This window comes from Canis aureus, chromosome X, assembly GCF_053574225.1.
Source record: "Canis aureus isolate CA01 chromosome X, VMU_Caureus_v.1.0, whole genome shotgun sequence".
In the NCBI taxonomy this organism is placed as follows: Eukaryota; Metazoa; Chordata; class Mammalia; order Carnivora; family Canidae; genus Canis; species Canis aureus.
The window spans coordinates 1,202,814-1,221,291 of record NC_135649.1 but is presented as its reverse complement, the minus strand read 5'-3'; the positions used below and the strand labels follow the sequence as shown (position 1 = coordinate 1,221,291).

Here is an 18,478-nt window from a genome sequence, read left to right as displayed (position 1 = left end):
TTGTTTTTCCTCTTTTCTGTTTTCAATTTCATTGAGCTCTCCTCTAATTCTTATAATTCTTGGCTTTTGCCTACTTTGCATTTAATTTGCTCTTCTTGGGGATCCCTGGGTGCCTCAGCGGTTTGTTGCCTGCCTTCGGCCCGGGGCGGGATCCTGGAGTCCCGGGATCGAGTCCCGTGTCGGGCTCCCTGCATGGAGCCTGCTTCTCCCTCTGCCTGTGTCTCTGCCTCTCTCGCTCTCTTTCTATCATGAATAATTAAATAACTAAATCTTAAAAAAAATAATTTGCTCTTCTTTTCCTACTTTCCTAAGGAGGAAACTTAGATTGATCTTAGATCTTTCTTTTTAATGCATGTATTCCATGAGATATATTTCTCTCTAGGCATCAATCTTGCTGCATTCTACAAATTTTGAAAAGTCGTATTTTTATTTTCATTTAGTTAAAAATACCTCGGCATTTCTTTTGAGATTTTTTTCGATCCCTGTGTTTTTTCAATAACATTAAATCTCCAAGTATAGTGGGACTTTTACTGTTCTCTTTTTGTACTGACTTGTAGTTTAATTCTGTTATGGTCTGAGAGCACATACCCTATCGTTTCTATTAATTTAAATTTACGTTTTGTTTTATGGTGCGGATCGTGACTAAAGTGTTTTTTTTTTTCCTCAAATATTTTATTGATTCCTGAGAGACACAGAGAGAAAGGCAGAGGCATAGAGAGGGAGAAGCAGGCTCCATGCAGGGAGCCTGATGTGGGACTCGATCTCGGGACTCCAGGATCACGCCTCGGGCCGAAGGCAGGCGCTGAACCGCTGAGCCCCTGGGATCCCCTGTTTCTATTCTTTTAAATTTCAAGTTGTGTCTTATGGTGCAGAACGTGACTAATGTTTTTCTTTTCTCAAATATTTTATCTCTTCCTGAGAGACACAGAGGGAAAGGCAGAGGCATAGAGAGGGAGAAGCAGGCTCCCCGCGAGGATTGAGGATCGCGATGTGGGACCTCACGCCAGGACCCCGGGATCAAGACCTGAGCCAAAGGCAGACGCTCAACCACTGAGCCCCCGAGGCGGCCCAGAAGCCAACATTTTTCTGCAAAAGAGAGGGAGATTGATTTGGGGGGAGGCAGGGATTCTGGATTTTTTTTTTTTATAAGTCCATATTTTATTTTTTTTATTTTTATTTATTTATGATAGTCACAGAGAGAGAGAGAGAGAGAGGCAGAGACACAGGCAGAGGGAGAAGCAGGCTCCATGCACCGGGAGCCCGACGTGGGACTCGATCCCGGGTCTCCAGGATCGCGCCCTGGGCCAAAGGCAGGCGCCAAACCGCTGCGCCACCCAGGGATCCCCGATTCTGGATTTTTTATATCATGCTCCGTTCAGTTGTTGATTACACATAACTTTTTCAGTCATTCCCGTTGTGGGTTTTTTTGTTTTTTCGTGATATTTTTTGCCACAGATTTATCATGTGTTTATATACTTTTTTATATATATATTTTTTATCATTTGTTTATGATCAAATACTGAATACTTTTATTCATTCATGGCTTCTGGCTTTGGTATTATACCTAAAAGTTCTCCATCAGTGTGTTCATATTCATGGTTTCATATTATCTACTTAATTGTATGCTTTTAATCCTCCCCCCGATTGAAACACCTCTGATTCTCTTGGGAATTTAGTATTCGATAATAAGCAAGGTCAAGACCAGCTTTCTGTTTCTTCTCAGTTGAGTGACCCAAATAATTTCACTACTGTTCTTTACGTACTCTTTCCAGATTGGTTCCACTCTGGCTTCTGACTCTTAATTTTAACCTTTTTCTCCAGTCACGTCTCTGGGTCGGGGTGGACCCTTATGACACAACTGCTGATGTCCTGGCTAACGAACCCTACCTTCCCACGAGGACTCGGGACTTGTGTTGGATTCTGGGCATGAACTCTGCAGCCACCTATCTTCACATTTTTGGCCGTATCCTCTGCTACCTGGTAGAGTAATGTTCTTCGTTCCCTAACCGTGTGATGTGCTGTCATTTAGAGCGCTGGGTAAATGTGTCATAGGGGGATCTTGTGGTTCCAGCGAAGTCATGAACAAAATAACCTGAAAACTCCTCCATCGGTCTCACCAGAACTGCATCTCTGTACATATCTGCATGTGTATAACATTTTTCAAACATGAAATTCGTAGACACGTTACTTATAATAGTCAAAAACATGAAAACTCCAGAAGCACTAGAATGGATGAAAAAAAGCTGTGGTGTAGTCATGTGATGGAATATCATACATGAATGAAAACGTAAAAACCAGAGCCATGTGCAGCGGGAAACATGTGCCTTAGAGACATACCATGAGCAGAGGAGACCAGGCACTAGAGAAACCATCCTATATAACTGCATTTTTATAACCTTCAAAACCAAGCAAAAATACTTGCCGGGTGTCATTAAAAGCCAGGTTGGCCACTTCTGGGAGCAGAGCGGGAGCAGTTACTGGGGAAGGGGCGCAGGTGACTCCTGGGGTACTGGTATTGATTCGAATGGTTTGGTTTCTTGATTGCTGCCGGGGTTCGGTGGCGATATGTAGAGCTCTACGTATAGGGTTTGTGCACTTTTCTATATGAATGTTACGCCACCAAAAAACGGTATGGAGAGGAAAAGTAGTAAAGGTGTAGGAATTATAATCATAAAGGAGAATGTCAATGTTATTTTGCCCTATAATGTGGAAACAACATCATCAAGCTCATTGAGAGGGAAGGTGGAAAGACTGTGGAGCGTCGTATTATAGATATCCTGGTTGCCTCATATTTTGGAGCCGGGTGGAGGAGTTTAGGTGTCATTTAAAGCCACTTTATCATGTAATCGAGGTATAACTGTATGTAAATGTACAAAGAGGGGAACCTGGGTGGCTCAGAGGTTGGACGTCTGCCTTAGGCGAGGGCGTGATCCCGGGGTCCCGGGATCGAGTCCCGCATCGGGCTCCCCGCAAAGGGTCTGCTCCTCCCTCTGCCTGTGTCTCTGCCTCTCTCTGTGTGTCTCATGAAGAAATAATTAAAATCTTAAAAAAAAAAAAAAAAACAGGAAGAACATGTATAGCCTTACCTACTTGTGTGAATGAGCCAGAAAATATGAAAATGAATAAAGTATCCACTGCAAATCATGAGGACACAGGCCAGAAATAAGCTGAAGAATAACTAGGGAAGGAAACATGCAATATAAATGCATGAGTCAGTTAATCAGGAAAATAACACAACTGATAAATTTGAGAAGTGGTTCTTAAAAAAAAAAAAAAAAAAAAAAAAAAGGTGATCCGTCAGCTAAGATACGCATCCAAAAGGGGAGAAAGAAAGCCCCAATACACGCAACAAGACAAGAAAGTCAGTAGACGAGCACAGAGTTAGAGGAACTGGTGTGGAATCAGACAGTAGTTACTCGACTGCATGTCAATCCGATTGGGGAACGGTCAAAGGTCTGTCTTCCCGCGGAGGCATAAATGACCGACACTGCCACGAGGAAAGGGAAACTGTAAAACAGTAAAGACTGGTTTGATGCTATTATTTTATGATTTTCTTTTATTTATTTATTCGAGAGAGAAAGCGAGAGAGAGAGCATGAGCAGGGAGAAAGGCAGAGGAAGGGCGAGAAACAGACTCCCCAGCGAGCTCGGGGCCCGACGTGGGGCTCGACCCCAGGACCCGGGATCGGGCCCTGAGCTGAAGGCAGAGGCTTCACCGAGCGGGCCACCGGGCGCCCCCTCATCGGTTGTTACAAAAGAAATAGGAAATGTGGTTCAAAAGCAGCTGCTGTAAAAAGTACTGGGTCGGGGCCCCTGGGCGGCTCAGGGGGTTCAGCGTCTGCCTTCCGCCCAGGTCACGATCCCGGGGGCCTGAGTCGGGCGCCCTGCTCAGCAGGAGCTCGGCGTCTCCCTGTCCCTCTGCTCCTCCTCCTGCTCGCGTTCTCTCTCTCAAGTGAACAAATAACGTCTTCTTTCTAAAAAAGTACTAGGTCAGCTGACTTTAGAGGGCAATTCAAGCAAATCTTTAAGACGCAGACCACTCCGGTGCTATGTTAAAGTAGTCCACGGCATTAAAAGAGTTACAACTTCCATATGCTGCTTATGGAGGATCGATGCCCCTGGAGAGAGCACAGACGATGAAGCTATGAATGATTCTTACGACTATCGGTGCGCAACTGCTAAATGGAATTATGCCAAACAGGATGTAGTAGCTCATTTAAATCCTTGAGATATGGGGGCGGGGGGGATGCCAAATGGCACAGCGGCTGTGGAAAACAGCATGGAGAGTCCTCAAGAAATTACAAGTAGAACCACCGTAGGATCCAGCCATTCCACCTCTGTGTACTTAGGGAAGACAGTAAGGGCACTAAATCAGGGGCACCTGGCTGGCTGCGCTGGCGGAATGTGCAACTCTGGATCTCGAGCCTGTGGGTTCAAGCCCCCACACTGGGTGTCAAGATGACTGAAAAAACAAACTCTTAAAAGAAGCCACTAATTCAGATAGATCTGTGCCCTCCTGTGTTCACCGGAGCACTGTTCACAATAACAGCCAAGGCATGGAAAGAGCCTCAGTGTCCACCAAGACATGAGTGGGTAAAGAGCTCCCTCTCTCTCCCTCTCTCTCTCTCTCTCTCTCTCTCTCTCTCTCTCTCACTCACACACACACACACACACACACACACACACACATATGTTACTCAGCCATCACAAAAGAATGAGGGCCGCCTGGGTGGCTCAGGTCGTGATCCCGGGTCCCGGGATCGAGTCCCGCGTCCGGCTCCCTGCACGGAGCCTGCTTCTCCCCCTGCCTGCGTCTCTGCCTCTGTCTCTGTGTCTCTCATGAGTACAAACATAAAACCTTAAAAAGTAGGATGAGATCTTTTTCCATTTGCAGCAACATGGATGGACCTAGAGGGTCTTCTGCTACGTGAAATAACTCGCACAGAGAAACACAGATATCGTACGATTTCACTTGTATGTGGAATGTAAAAAAACGAAATAAAGCACAAACACTTAGGATACAGAGAACGATCTGGTGCTTCACAGACCACCAGCGAGTGGGAGGATAAGTAAAATAGGGGAAGGAGATTAAGAGGTACAAAACTTCCAGTTTTAAAATAAATAAGACCCAGGGATGCAATGTACACCATAGGGAATGTACTCAATTATATACTTTTTAAATATTTTATTTATTTATTCATGATAGACAGAGAGAGAGAGAGAGAGAGGCAGAGACACAGGCAGAGGGAGCAGCCGGCTCCATGCACCGGGAGCCCGGCGTGGGACTCGACCCGGGGGCTCCATGATCGGGCCCTGAGCCAAAGGCAGGCGCCGAACCGCTGAGCCACCCAGGGATCCCAGTCAGTTGTATCTTAACAACTTTGCGTGGTGACAGGTGGTAGCTAGACCCATCCTGGTGGTCGCCTCCTACGTATAAAACTGTTGAATCCCTGTGCCGTGCATCGGAAACTAACATAGTACTGTACGTCAGCTACGCCTCGATAAAAAAATAAAACGTGACCAAGAGGGATTGATTGGGGAGTGTAAGGATGGTTCCGTGTTAGAAAATCTGTGGAAATCGTACACCATTTTAATCGATCTAAAGTGAAGAACCACGTGATCATTTCTCCACAGACGTTACAGAAGCCTCCAACAAGATCGAATGTCCTTTTTGCTTTATAAAAAGGAAAAAAACATTGATATAGTCAGACGAGGGGAATTCTTACTTTACATTACGTATTTCTACCAACAGTTCAGAATCCAAAGAGCAGGAGGAGCATCTCCATTGAAGTCTGGAGCAAAACACACATACTGCGTATGACCACTATGATTCCACGCGATTATCGTGTCAAGTAGAAAATTAAACCAGGCACGGAAAAAAGACGTAAGTAGAAATATCTAACAGAAGGAGGTACAGTAATCATCATTTCAGGATGCTATGACTGCCTGCCTGACAACACACGGTGATCCTACTGGAGAACATTACAAATAAGAGCACTCAGCAAAGTGGCCCCGTGGAAGTACAAAGCTAAGAGCCTCCCTAAATAAAGCGGTAACTAGTAAGGGTCAGCAGGGCCCCGTGTCCCGGGACGGTAAAGCCCATGACACACTCCGGAATGAACTCACCACGAAAACGTGCAGGAGAAACTCTTTGGGAACTTACTAAGGGAGCCAAGAAAAAAAAAAAAAAAAAAAGGGACAAAATAATTTCCATCCGTTCTACTGAACCCAGTCCTATCCCACATATGATCGTTGGGCCGTGTATAGTCAGTAAGAGTATTAACGAGGTATTTTGCATTCCAGTCACGGTGTTTTCCTAATTCCGCGTGCACTTGACACCTACACCCTCCCCCCGTTGAGTGTGCTCAACAGCCACTTGGGGTTCGGGATACCCCGTGGGGCAGTGCCGCTGTGGGGGTGCGGCGACCGCAGACCCGGTGCTGCGGGGCGGCCCAGTGTACGTTCCTCTGTGACGGTGACATCGTCTGTCACTACGACCATGTGTGTATTTGTAGAACACAAAGCACACGTGCGCGAGTTTATCCCAGAGGCTTTGCGACGGGTCCCTCAGCACGAAGGCTCTAGGATCTTGGCCAGTGTGGGTGGGAAGGTGTATGGGTCGACCTCCTCCCCCGGGGTCGGACCTCCCCGTACCGCCCTGCTGTCTGCATCGGGGAAAGTGGTAGTTTCTTTCGATGCACGTTTCTTTATTAACCGCCCTGAGTTTTTTCATAGTTGACTAACAAGTCATTCTGTTCCTCCCTCTCTGAGAATTGTCTTGTCATCCTTTTGGTTCGCTTTGTTTTTGTATCCTCATGGCTTGGATATTTTAACCCTTTATAATGAGCTTTTACAATTAATAGGATATTAGTGTTTTGTTATACAGATGGCAGATGTGTCTTCAATTGCCTCTTTATTCATAGGTCGGTACGCACCAGGTTTGACGTGTGATCCCTTCCGTTGCCTGTTTGATGCAGAGGTTTCCCTTCGTCTTGAGTGTGTATTGTCAATAGAATATCTTTAAAAAGTTTCCTGTCTTATATTTACCTCTTCTTATCCGCCTAAGAATAATTTTGCTGTGAAAAGCTGACAGGATTTTTGCTTTTTTCCCCAGCATCACGTGTTAGATGACACCTGCCTGCTGATTTGGTCTTCTGGACGAGGTATGTTTGTGAACCTTCTATTGTTTCCTGAATTGTAATCTGTATGTCGATTTGTCCCTCAAAGCCTCTCTGTTTAAATTATTTTACTTTTGGGATCCCTGGGTGGCGCAGCGGTTTAGCGCCTGCCTTTGGCCCGGGGCGCGTGATCCTGGAGACCCGGGATCGAATCCCACGTCGGGCCCCCGGTGCATGGAGCCTGCTTCTCCCTCTGCCTATGTCTCTGCTTTTCTCTCTCTCTCTCTGTGTGACTATCATAAATAAATAGAAATTAAAAAAAAATTAGAAAAAAGTAAATTATTTTACTTTTGTAAAAAAAGATTTTATGTATTTACCTATGAGAGACACAGACCAGGCAGAGGGAGAAGCAGGCTCCACGCAGGGAGCCCGACGTGGGACTCGATCCCCGGACTCCAGGGTCACACCCTGGGCAAAGGCAGGCGCCAAACCGCTGAGCCACTCAGGGATCCCCTCCTTGCGAGTTCCCGATCTTAACAGGGAAGCTTTTAATTTCTCACCATTCAGTAGGAATGTTAACCGTCGATTGCTTTACAGATGTTCCTTATCGAGCTTAGGAAGTTACCTTCTAGTCCTAGTTTGCTGAGCACGTTTCGATCGAGAGTAGGGGTTGAATTATGCCAAACCCTTTTCTGGTATCTTGATCAGATTATATAATTTGTCTTTTTTAGCCTATTGATGTGATAGAGCATGTTAACTGATCTTCACACGTTGCGCCATCCTTGCACGCATGGGATAAATTTCACTTCGTAGTGATGCGTAGTTCGTCGGATACGTTATTGGATTTGATTTGATAATAGTTTCTTTTTCTTAAAGATTTTTATTTATTTATTCATGAGAGACAGAGAGAGAGAGAGAGAGAGAAAGAGAGGCAGAGACCCAGTTAGAGGGAGAAGCAGGCTCCATGCAAGGCGCCCGACGAGGGACTCGATCCCGAGACCCCAGGACCACGCCCCGGGCCGAAGGCAGGTGCCAAATCGCTGAGCCGCCCGGGGATCCCCCTCGATTTGATAAAATTTTCTTGAGGACTTTTGCATCTGTGTTGGCGAGAGAGAGCGGTCTGTAGCTTTCTTACACTGTGTCTGTTTGGTTTTGGTGTTAGGGTAACGCTGGCCTCGTAGAGTGGCTTCGGAAGTATTTCCTGCGCTTCTGTCTTCTGGAAGAGATTGTAGAGAATTGGTATAATTTCTTCCTTCCGTATTTGGTACGATTTTCCGGTGAAACTATCCTGGCCTTGCGTGTTCTCCTTTGGAAGGGTTTTAATTACGGACTCATTATCTCTAATACATCTAGGCCTTTGCGCATTTGCTACATCGTCTTGCGTGGCTCTTAGCACGTTGTGTCTTTGAAGAATTTACTCCATTTCGCCTAGGTTGTCAGATAGGATTGTTGGTGGGATTGGATTAATATCCTTGTAATGACTGTAGGTTCCATGGTGTGCCGTATGCATTCTTTTATAGGCACAACGTAGTTCTTGCGCTTTATATCCAACGTGATCCTCCTAAGTATTTCATTGGAATAATTTATGTACACCAAAAACATTGTACATGTATTCACACACATATTTCCATGCTATTTTATATTCACTGCATTTCTTCTACGTATTGATTTAGATGTACTCTTTGTATTGTCCCATTGTATATTGTATATTGTCCCATTCGACTCCTTTTCCCGTCATTCATTCAACGTAGCTCTCCCACCTATCGCCTTTATACACATTAAAGCCCCGTGACACGATTATTCCTTTTGCTTTAAAGGTCTGTGTGGTTAAATATTTTAAGGTGATTAATCTGTTTGTTTTTATGTTATATAATTATGTGTTAGCAATATATAAAAACAAGCCATATTAATAAACAATCAAGTATGCATATTAAAAATCATTTTCATTTTTAATTTTTTGCGGTTTAAGATCATTTTATTGAGGGGCGAGAAGTAGGGAGAGGTGGGGGGCAGCTACACACCCCGCCAGCCCCACCAGGGGGAACAGACCTCCTCCCCGTCCCCCCTGCCCCTCACGTGGCTCCCCTTATACTATGGGGGGACTTTGTGCAAACTCTGCCCCGGGGGGCAGTGGAGGGGGTGTGTGACATGGCAGCGACTGGGGCTGGCAGCAGTGCTACCAGGCACTGGGGGGCTTGAAGGGCTCCAAGGGGGGGGGGGCAGAGAAGGTGCTGACCTTGTCCGCCCCCCTCCCACCTCGTGGGGTAGCAGCGGCAGCTTCACAGTGTGGAAGTCTTTCATTTCTCTTTCATTTCTCATAGTGGTAATAATTGGTGTCTTTTTTAAAAAATCTTTGTTAGCCTACCTAGAGACTTAGCGTTTTTTTCCTCGTTTGCCTCTCCCGAGGCTTATTTGCCTGGCTTTACTGATCCTTTGAAGCAGCTTTTGTTTTTCCTCTTTTCTGTTTTCAATTTCATTGAGCTCTCCTCTAATTCTTATAATTCTTGGCTTTTGCCTACTTTGCATTTAATTTGCTCTTCTTGGGGATCCCTGGGTGCCTCAGCGGTTTGTTGCCTGCCTTCGGCCCGGGGCGGGATCCTGGAGTCCCGGGATCGAGTCCCGTGTCGGGCTCCCTGCATGGAGCCTGCTTCTCCCTCTGCCTGTGTCTCTGCCTCTCTCGCTCTCTTTCTATCATGAATAATTAAATAACTAAATCTTAAAAAAAATAATTTGCTCTTCTTTTCCTACTTTCCTAAGGAGGAAACTTAGATTGATCTTAGATCTTTCTTTTTAATGCATGTATTCCATGAGATATATTTCTCTCTAGGCATCAATCTTGCTGCATTCTACAAATTTTGAAAAGTCGTATTTTTATTTTCATTTAGTTAAAAATACCTCGGCATTTCTTTTGAGATTTTTTTCGATCCCTGTGTTTTTTCAATAACATTAAATCTCCAAGTATAGTGGGACTTTTACTGTTCTCTTTTTGTACTGACTTGTAGTTTAATTCTGTTATGGTCTGAGAGCACATACCCTATCGTTTCTATTAATTTAAATTTACGTTTTGTTTTATGGTGCGGATCGTGACTAAAGTGTTTTTTTTTTTCCTCAAATATTTTATTGATTCCTGAGAGACACAGAGAGAAAGGCAGAGGCATAGAGAGGGAGAAGCAGGCTCCATGCAGGGAGCCTGATGTGGGACTCGATCTCGGGACTCCAGGATCACGCCTCGGGCCGAAGGCAGGCGCTGAACCGCTGAGCCCCTGGGATCCCCTGTTTCTATTCTTTTAAATTTCAAGTTGTGTCTTATGGTGCAGAACGTGACTAATGTTTTTCTTTTCTCAAATATTTTATCTCTTCCTGAGAGACACAGAGGGAAAGGCAGAGGCATAGAGAGGGAGAAGCAGGCTCCCCGCGAGGATTGAGGATCGCGATGTGGGACCTCACGCCAGGACCCCGGGATCAAGACCTGAGCCAAAGGCAGACGCTCAACCACTGAGCCCCCGAGGCGGCCCAGAAGCCAACATTTTTCTGCAAAAGAGAGGGAGATTGATTTGGGGGGAGGCAGGGATTCTGGATTTTTTTTTTTTATAAGTCCATATTTTATTTTTTTTATTTTTATTTATTTATGATAGTCACAGAGAGAGAGAGAGAGAGAGGCAGAGACACAGGCAGAGGGAGAAGCAGGCTCCATGCACCGGGAGCCCGACGTGGGACTCGATCCCGGGTCTCCAGGATCGCGCCCTGGGCCAAAGGCAGGCGCCAAACCGCTGCGCCACCCAGGGATCCCCGATTCTGGATTTTTTATATCATGCTCCGTTCAGTTGTTGATTACACATAACTTTTTCAGTCATTCCCGTTGTGGGTTTTTTTGTTTTTTCGTGATATTTTTTGCCACAGATTTATCATGTGTTTATATACTTTTTTATATATATATTTTTTATCATTTGTTTATGATCAAATACTGAATACTTTTATTCATTCATGGCTTCTGGCTTTGGTATTATACCTAAAAGTTCTCCATCAGTGTGTTCATATTCATGGTTTCATATTATCTACTTAATTGTATGCTTTTAATCCTCCCCCCGATTGAAACACCTCTGATTCTCTTGGGAATTTAGTATTCGATAATAAGCAAGGTCAAGACCAGCTTTCTGTTTCTTCTCAGTTGAGTGACCCAAATAATTTCACTACTGTTCTTTACGTACTCTTTCCAGATTGGTTCCACTCTGGCTTCTGACTCTTAATTTTAACCTTTTTCTCCAGTCACGTCTCTGGGTCGGGGTGGACCCTTATGACACAACTGCTGATGTCCTGGCTAACGAACCCTACCTTCCCACGAGGACTCGGGACTTGTGTTGGATTCTGGGCATGAACTCTGCAGCCACCTATCTTCACATTTTTGGCCGTATCCTCTGCTACCTGGTAGAGTAATGTTCTTCGTTCCCTAACCGTGTGATGTGCTGTCATTTAGAGCGCTGGGTAAATGTGTCATAGGGGGATCTTGTGGTTCCAGCGAAGTCATGAACAAAATAACCTGAAAACTCCTCCATCGGTCTCACCAGAACTGCATCTCTGTACATATCTGCATGTGTATAACATTTTTCAAACATGAAATTCGTAGACACGTTACTTATAATAGTCAAAAACATGAAAACTCCAGAAGCACTAGAATGGATGAAAAAAAGCTGTGGTGTAGTCATGTGATGGAATATCATACATGAATGAAAACGTAAAAACCAGAGCCATGTGCAGCGGGAAACATGTGCCTTAGAGACATACCATGAGCAGAGGAGACCAGGCACTAGAGAAACCATCCTATATAACTGCATTTTTATAACCTTCAAAACCAAGCAAAAATACTTGCCGGGTGTCATTAAAAGCCAGGTTGGCCACTTCTGGGAGCAGAGCGGGAGCAGTTACTGGGGAAGGGGCGCAGGTGACTCCTGGGGTACTGGTATTGATTCGAATGGTTTGGTTTCTTGATTGCTGCCGGGGTTCGGTGGCGATATGTAGAGCTCTACGTATAGGGTTTGTGCACTTTTCTATATGAATGTTACGCCACCAAAAAACGGTATGGAGAGGAAAAGTAGTAAAGGTGTAGGAATTATAATCATAAAGGAGAATGTCAATGTTATTTTGCCCGATAATGTGGAAACAACATCATCAAGCTCATTGAGAGGGAAGGTGGAAAGACTGTGGAGCGTCGTATTATAGATATCCTGGTTGCCTCATATTTTGGAGCCGGGTGGAGGAGTTTAGGTGTCATTTAAAGCCACTTTATCATGCAATCGAGGTATAACTGTATGTAAATGTACAAAGAGGGGAACCTGGGTGGCTCAGAGGTTGGACGTCTGCCTTAGGCGAGGGCGTGATCCCGGGGTCCCGGGATCGAGTCCCGCATCGGGCTCCCCGCAAAGGGTCTGCTCCTCCCTCTGCCTGTGTCTCTGCCTCTCTCTGTGTGTCTCATGAAGAAATAATTAAAATCTTAAAAAAAAAAAAAAAAAACAGGAAGAACATGTATAGCCTTACCTACTTGTGTGAATGAGCCAGAAAATATGAAAATGAATAAAGTATCCACTGCAAATCATGAGGACACAGGCCAGAAATAAGCTGAAGAATAACTAGGGAAGGAAACATGCAATATAAATGCATGAGTCAGTTAATCAGGAAAATAACACAACTGATAAATTTGAGAAGTGGTTCTTAAAAAAAAAAAAAAAAAAAAAAAAAAGGTGATCCGTCAGCTAAGATACGCATCCAAAAGGGGAGAAAGAAAGCCCCAATACACGCAACAAGACAAGAAAGTCAGTAGACGAGCACAGAGTTAGAGGAACTGGTGTGGAATCAGACAGTAGTTACTCGACTGCATGTCAATCCGATTGGGGAACGGTCAAAGGTCTGTCTTCCCGCGGAGGCATAAATGACCGACACTGCCACGAGGAAAGGGAAACTGTAAAACAGTAAAGACTGGTTTGATGCTATTATTTTATGATTTTCTTTTATTTATTTATTCGAGAGAGAAAGCGAGAGAGAGAGCATGAGCAGGGAGAAAGGCAGAGGAAGGGCGAGAAACAGACTCCCCAGCGAGCTCGGGGCCCGACGTGGGGCTCGACCCCAGGACCCGGGATCGGGCCCTGAGCTGAAGGCAGAGGCTTCACCGAGCGGGCCACCGGGCGCCCCCTCATCGGTTGTTACAAAAGAAATAGGAAATGTGGTTCAAAAGCAGCTGCTGTAAAAAGTACTGGGTCGGGGCCCCTGGGCGGCTCAGGGGGTTCAGCGTCTGCCTTCCGCCCAGGTCACGATCCCGGGGGCCTGAGTCGGGCGCCCTGCTCAGCAGGAGCTCGGCGTCTCCCTGTCCCTCTGCTCCTCCTCCTGCTCGCGTTCTCTCTCTCAAGTGAACAAATAACGTCTTCTTTCTAAAAAAGTACTAGGTCAGCTGACTTTAGAGGGCAATTCAAGCAAATCTTTAAGACGCAGACCACTCCGGTGCTATGTTAAAGTAGTCCACGGCATTAAAAGAGTTACAACTTCCATATGCTGCTTATGGAGGATCGATGCCCCTGGAGAGAGCACAGACGATGAAGCTATGAATGATTCTTACGACTATCGGTGCGCAACTGCTAAATGGAATTATGCCAAACAGGATGTAGTAGCTCATTTAAATCCTTGAGATATGGGGGCGGGGGGGATGCCAAATGGCACAGCGGCTGTGGAAAACAGCATGGAGAGTCCTCAAGAAATTACAAGTAGAACCACCGTAGGATCCAGCCATTCCACCTCTGTGTACTTAGGGAAGACAGTAAGGGCACTAAATCAGGGGCACCTGGCTGGCTGCGCTGGCGGAATGTGCAACTCTGGATCTCGAGCCTGTGGGTTCAAGCCCCCACACTGGGTGTCAAGATGACTGAAAAAACAAACTCTTAAAAGAAGCCACTAATTCAGATAGATCTGTGCCCTCCTGTGTTCACCGGAGCACTGTTCACAATAACAGCCAAGGCATGGAAAGAGCCTCAGTGTCCACCAAGACATGAGTGGGTAAAGAGCTCCCTCTCTCTCCCTCTCTCTCTCTCTCTCTCTCTCTCTCTCTCACACTCACACACACACACACACACACACACACACACATATGTTACTCAGCCATCACAAAAGAATGAGGGCCGCCTGGGTGGCTCAGGTCGTGATCCCGGGTCCCGGGATCGAGTCCCGCGTCCGGCTCCCTGCACGGAGCCTGCTTCTCCCCCTGCCTGCGTCTCTGCCTCTGTCTCTGTGTCTCTCATGAGTACAAACATAAAACCTTAAAAAGTAGGATGAGATCTTTTTCCATTTGCAGCAACATGGATGGACCTAGAGGGTCTTCTGCTACGTGAAATAACTCGCACAGAGAAACACAGATATCGTACGATTTCACTTGTATGTGGAATGTAAAAAAACGAAATAAAGCACAAACACTTAGGATACAGAGAACGATCTGGTGCTTCACAGACCACCAGCGAGTGGGAGGATAAGTAAAATAGGGGAAGGAGATTAAGAGGTACAAAACTTCCAGTTTTAAAATAAATAAGACCCAGGGATGCAATGTACACCATAGGGAATGTACTCAATTATATACTTTTTAAATATTTTATTTATTTATTCATGATAGACAGAGAGAGAGAGAGAGAGAGGCAGAGACACAGGCAGAGGGAGCAGCCGGCTCCATGCACCGGGAGCCCGGCGTGGGACTCGACCCGGGGGCTCCATGATCGGGCCCTGAGCCAAAGGCAGGCGCCGAACCGCTGAGCCACCCAGGGATCCCAGTCAGTTGTATCTTAACAACTTTGCGTGGTGACAGGTGGTAGCTAGACCCATCCTGGTGGTCGCCTCCTACGTATAAAACTGTTGAATCCCTGTGCCGTGCATCGGAAACTAACATAGTACTGTACGTCAGCTACGCCTCGATAAAAAAATAAAACGTGACCAAGAGGGATTGATTGGGGAGTGTAAGGATGGTTCCGTGTTAGAAAATCTGTGGAAATCGTACACCATTTTAATCGATCTAAAGTGAAGAACCACGTGATCATTTCTCCACAGACGTTACAGAAGCCTCCAACAAGATCGAATGTCCTTTTTGCTTTATAAAAAGGAAAAAAACATTGATATAGTCAGACGAGGGGAATTCTTACTTTACATTACGTATTTCTACCAACAGTTCAGAATCCAAAGAGCAGGAGGAGCATCTCCATTGAAGTCTGGAGCAAAACACACATACTGCGTATGACCACTATGATTCCACGCGATTATCGTGTCAAGTAGAAAATTAAACCAGGCACGGAAAAAAGACGTAAGTAGAAATATCTAACAGAAGGAGGTACAGTAATCATCATTTCAGGATGCTATGACTGCCTGCCTGACAACACACGGTGATCCTACTGGAGAACATTACAAATAAGAGCACTCAGCAAAGTGGCCCCGTGGAAGTACAAAGCTAAGAGCCTCCCTAAATAAAGCGGTAACTAGTAAGGGTCAGCAGGGCCCCGTGTCCCGGGACGGTAAAGCCCATGACACACTCCGGAATGAACTCACCACGAAAACGTGCAGGAGAAACTCTTTGGGAACTTACTAAGGGAGCCAAGAAAAAAAAAAAAAAAAAAGGGACAAAATAATTTCCATCCGTTCTACTGAACCCAGTCCTATCCCACATATGATCGTTGGGCCGTGTATAGTCAGTAAGAGTATTAACGAGGTATTTTGCATTCCAGTCACGGTGTTTTCCTAATTCCGCGTGCACTTGACACCTACACCCTCCCCCCGTTGAGTGTGCTCAACAGCCACTTGGGGTTCGGGATACCCCGTGGGGCAGTGCCGCTGTGGGGGTGCGGCGACCGCAGACCCGGTGCTGCGGGGCGGCCCAGTGTACGTTCCTCTGTGACGGTGACATCGTCTGTCACTACGACCATGTGTGTATTTGTAGAACACAAAGCACACGTGCGCGAGTTTATCCCAGAGGCTTTGCGACGGGTCCCTCAGCACGAAGGCTCTAGGATCTTGGCCAGTGTGGGTGGGAAGGTGTATGGGTCGACCTCCTCCCCCGGGGTCGGACCTCCCCGTACCGCCCTGCTGTCTGCATCGGGGAAAGTGGTAGTTTCTTTCGATGCACGTTTCTTTATTAACCGCCCTGAGTTTTTTCATAGTTGACTAACAAGTCATTCTGTTCCTCCCTCTCTGAGAATTGTCTTGTCATCCTTTTGGTTCGCTTTGTTTTTGTATCCTCATGGCTTGGATATTTTAACCCTTTATAATGAGCTTTTACAATTAATAGGATATTAGTGTTTTGTTATACAGATGGCAGATGTGTCTTCAATTGCCTCTTTATTCATAGGTCGGTACGCACCAGGTTTGACGTGTGATCCCTTCCGTTGCCTGTTTGATGCAGAGGTTTCCCTTCGTCTTGAGTGTGTATTGTCAATAGAATATCTTTAAAAAGTTTCCTGTCTTATATTTACCTCTTCTTATCCGCCTAAGAATAATTTTGCTGTGAAAAGCTGACAGGATTTTTGCTTTTTTCCCCAGCATCACGTGTTAGATGACACCTGCCTGCTGATTTGGTCTTCTGGACGAGGTATGTTTGTGAACCTTCTATTGTTTCCTGAATTGTAATCTGTATGTCGATTTGTCCCTCAAAGCCTCTCTGTTTAAATTATTTTACTTTTGGGATCCCTGGGTGGCGCAGCGGTTTAGCGCCTGCCTTTGGCCCGGGGCGCGTGATCCTGGAGACCCGGGATCGAATCCCACGTCGGGCCCCCGGTGCATGGAGCCTGCTTCTCCCTCTGCCTATGTCTCTGCTTTTCTCTCTCTCTCTCTGTGTGACTATCATAAATAAATAGAAATTAAAAAAAAATTAGAAAAAAGTAAATTATTTTACTTTTGTAAAAAAAGATTTTATGTATTTACCTATGAGAGACACAGACCAGGCAGAGGGAGAAGCAGGCTCCACGCAGGGAGCCCGACGTGGGACTCGATCCCCGGACTCCAGGGTCACACCCTGGGCAAAGGCAGGCGCCAAACCGCTGAGCCACTCAGGGATCCCCTCCTTGCGAGTTCCCGATCTTAACAGGGAAGCTTTTAATTTCTCACCATTCAGTAGGAATGTTAACCGTCGATTGCTTTACAGATGTTCCTTATCGAGCTTAGGAAGTTACCTTCTAGTCCTAGTTTGCTGAGCACGTTTCGATCGAGAGTAGGGGTTGAATTATGCCAAACCCTTTTCTGGTATCTTGATCAGATTATATAATTTGTCTTTTTTAGCCTATTGATGTGATAGAGCATGTTAACTGATCTTCACACGTTGCGCCATCCTTGCACGCATGGGATAAATTTCACTTCGTAGTGATGCGTAGTTCGTCGGATACGTTATTGGATTTGATTTGATAATAGTTTCTTTTTCTTAAAGATTTTTATTTATTTATTCATGAGAGACAGAGAGAGAGAGAGAGAGAAAGAGAGGCAGAGACCCAGTTAGAGGGAGAAGCAGGCTCCATGCAAGGCGCCCGACGAGGGACTCGATCCCGAGACCCCAGGACCACGCCCCGGGCCGAAGGCAGGTGCCAAATCGCTGAGCCGCCCGGGGATCCCCCTCGATTTGATAAAATTTTCTTGAGGACTTTTGCATCTGTGTTGGCGAGAGAGAGCGGTCTGTAGCTTTCTTACACTGTGTCTGTTTGGTTTTGGTGTTAGGGTAACGCTGGCCTCGTAGAGTGGCTTCGGAAGTATTTCCTGCGCTTCTGTCTTCTGGAAGAGATTGTAGAGAATTGGTATAATTTCTTCCTTCCGTATTTGGTACGATTTTCCGGTGAAACTATCCTGGCCTTGCGTGTTCTCCTTTGGAAGGGTTTTAATTACGGACTCATTATCTCTAATACATCTAGGCCTTTGCGCATTTGCTACATCGTCTTGCGTGGCTCTTAGCACGTTGTGTCTTTGAAGAATTTACTCCATTTCGCCTAGGTTGTCAGATAGGATTGTTGGTGGGATTGGATTAATATCCTTGTAATGACTGTAGGTTCCATGGTGTGCCGTATGCATTCTTTTATAGGCACAACGTAGTTCTTGCGCTTTATATCCAACGTGATCCTCCTAAGTATTTCATTGGAATAATTTATGTACACCAAAAACATTGTACATGTATTCACACACATATTTCCATGCTATTTTATATTCACTGCATTTCTTCTACGTATTGATTTAGATGTACTCTTTGTATTGTCCCATTGTATATTGTATATTGTCCCATTCGACTCCTTTTCCCGTCATTCATTCAACGTAGCTCTCCCACCTATCGCCTTTATACACATTAAAGCCCCGTGACACGATTATTCCTTT

The 18,478-nt window shown here is 45.6% G+C and overlaps 2 long non-coding RNA genes across 2 annotated transcripts; both read left to right on the top strand.

The window, feature by feature from the left end:
- Positions 1-400: 400 nt before the first annotated feature.
- Positions 401-7,251, top strand: LOC144308043 (uncharacterized). The gene is made up of 3 exons (XR_013374689.1): positions 401-1,980; positions 5,752-5,883; positions 7,114-7,251. It is a non-coding gene; the product is annotated as an uncharacterized LOC144308043 (long non-coding RNA).
- Positions 7,252-9,962: 2,711 nt separating this feature from the next.
- On the top strand, positions 9,963-16,807 carry LOC144308072 (uncharacterized). The gene is made up of 3 exons (XR_013374704.1): positions 9,963-11,542; positions 15,309-15,440; positions 16,670-16,807. It is a non-coding gene; the product is annotated as an uncharacterized LOC144308072 (long non-coding RNA).
- The last annotated feature ends 1,671 nt before the right edge of the window (positions 16,808-18,478 follow it).